Raw genomic sequence first — 2,776 nt, 5'->3', positions numbered from 1 at the left:
GAGAGAAGAATGATTATTATAGGGCCTGCAATGGGCCAAAGCCAGGTAAGGAAGGGGTTTGTTAGTATTGAAGAGAATGGGTTGGAGGAGTAATACTGTGGGTACCGGGAGTTACCCATGTAGTGAATGGCGCAGAACCAGTAGGGACATCCCCGTAGGTGTCTGGCCATCGCCTGCAACAGGCTTGTTTTTGGTCATAGAGGAAGCAGAGATAGGGAGAATAAAGGTAGCTGCTAGTGAACACTTCGGTGGAGGGAGGAAAGTGGAGGTAGAAAGGCTCGGAGCAGCCTTTCAGAGGGCAGTCTGATGTGGCAATGAGGGCAGTAATTTTTGTTTGATGCTGTGTGTAAGTCTGTCTGACTTTGAATCGACATACAAAGGAGGCTGGGGTGGCGGGGAAGACAATAGGAATGAGGAAAAAAAGTGAGAGAGAGCGAGGGAGCAGCAAAGGAGGAAAAAGTCATGATTCGGGTATGGATGGCAAAGGGGGTGAACAGGATTTTGGAGGAAAGAGGACAGTAAGGTTAGGAGTCTGGAGGGAGGGAGAGTCTGTAAACTTTTGTAGGTTAAGAGATCCTTTAGGTGATGTGGGGACAGAATGGTAAGGGGCGCCCCGAATGTCAGTTTATGAGCTTCCTTCTGCAAGAGCTGTCCAGCGGCTAATGCCCGTAGGCAGAGGGCCCATCCCCCAACTGTGGGGTCTAATTGCTTGGAAAGATAAGCTACTGGGGCAAAGGATGAGCTATAATATTGGCCTAGGACTCCTAGAGCTTGACTGGACCTCTCATGAATGTATAATGAGAAGGGCTTCGACAAATCAGGAAGATGGAGAGCTGGGGCTTCCACAAGGGCTTGACGGAGCTTAAAGAAGGAGTGTCGGGGTGAGGAGGATAATGGTTCTTCAGGGTGGCCCTTGCTGAGGTCGTATAGGGGGTCTTGCCAACAGGGAGAAGTTAGGGATCCACGCTCTAAAATACCCAGCCAGGCCTAGAAAGGAAAGGATTTCTGTCTTGGTTTTGGGAACGGGCAGGTCAGAGAGGAGCTGTTTTCTGTCTAAGGTAATGGACTTATTTTGTTGAGATAGAAGAAATCCGAGGTAAGTGACAGAAGGGGAAGAGATTTGAGCTTTGACAGGGCATACCCGGTAACCTCTGGAAGCTAGAAGGTTAAGTAGGGAGGCAGTGTCAAGTTGAGACTGTTCCCACGAGGGACTGCAGAGTAGAAGATTGTCCATGTATTGTAATAAGGTGGACTCGGAAGCCTTGTGGCAAAACTGTCCAAGTGAGTTGTTCAGAATGTCTTGTGTATGGGTCCATCCAGGTGAAGGCGAAAAAATCTTGGGAGGAGGGGTCCAGAGGGATAGAAAAAAAATGCGTCATTGAGATCTAGGACTGAGAAGTGGGAGGCAGAGGCAGGGATCTGCGATAAAATGGTGTATGGGTTTGGGACTAAGGGATGGATAGGGACGACGGACATGTTGATGAGGCGAAGGTCTTGGACGAGGCAGAAAGATCTGTTGGGTTTTTTTTAACAGCTAATATGGGGGTATTAAATGGGGAGTGAGTGGGTCTGAGGTAATTTTTGTTTAAAAGATCTTGAATGATGGGTTGGAGTCCTATGAGGGCTGAAGTGGTTAGGGGGTATTGGGCCTGACAGATATACTGAGAGGGGTCATGTAATTTGATAGAGGAGGAGGACATAGAGCCACGGAGGGGCTTGTAATGTCCCAAACTTTGGGATTTACAGAATGTATGAGGGCGGAACTGGAGCTTTCATTGGGTAGAGGGGGGTCGTCGGCTATGAGGGCCATCAGAAAGGGAGTACTGGGGGCTGTGGGAGTGGACATAGTTATGGAAACATGGAGGAGAGAAAGGATGTCCCGGCCTAGTAAAGGGATGGGACACTGGGGCATAACCAGGAAGGAGTGGGAGAAAAGTATGGGATTGTCTTGGATTGTGCATAAAAGGGGGGGGTTTTAATGGGAAAATCTGTTTACCTCCTACCCCGACTATAGGAGTAATGGCAGGCGTGGTAGGGCCCCGGTATTCTCGCAAGACTGAGAAGGTGGCTCCTGTATCTAGGAGGAAGGAGATGGGGCGACCGTCTACTATTAAAGTAACCCTGGGCTCCTGTTTGGTGATGGAAATGGTCGGGCGAGAAGCCCCCGGGCCCCGTCAATCTTCTTCTGCCAGCCCCACTATGGCGGGCTTAGGATGGGGGTTGTTTGTCCGGCCTCCCCTTCGGGTGGCTGGGCAATCAGACCCCCAGTGGCCCTTTTTGTGGCATCTGGGGCATGGGGTGGTAGGAGATCTGGGGGAGGGGCACGCCCTTGACCAATGTCCTTCTTTTCTGCACTTGAAACAAGCTCCTGGGGGAGGGCTTGTTTGTAGAGGGGTGCCCAGGTTGTGGTTTTATCAGCTGGGCCAACATTTGGAAATTGGTCTGATCAGCCTTTTGTTTACGGCGTTCTTTCTCCTCCTCCCGGTTATGGAAGACTTTAAAGGCCACTGTTAGGATCTCAGTCTGTGGGGTAGCGGGGCCCTGTTCTAACTTTTTGAGTTTAACTTTAATGTCGGGGTAGCTTTGAGCTAGGAAGTATGTCATAAGGACATGTCTCCCGTCAGGCGTTTCTGGGTCCAGGCTGGTATACTGTAATAGGGCTTGAGTGAGTCTGTCTAAGAACTCAGAGGGAGTCTCCTCCCTCCTTTGAATTATGTCTTGGAGCTTTTGAAAATTGACTACTTTACGAGCTGCCTTTTTCAGACCTGCTATTAAG

The sequence above is a fragment of the Manis pentadactyla genome, chromosome 3 (genome assembly GCF_030020395.1).
Source record: "Manis pentadactyla isolate mManPen7 chromosome 3, mManPen7.hap1, whole genome shotgun sequence".
Taxonomy (NCBI): domain Eukaryota; kingdom Metazoa; phylum Chordata; class Mammalia; order Pholidota; family Manidae; genus Manis; species Manis pentadactyla.
Note: the sequence above shows the minus strand (reverse complement) of the source record.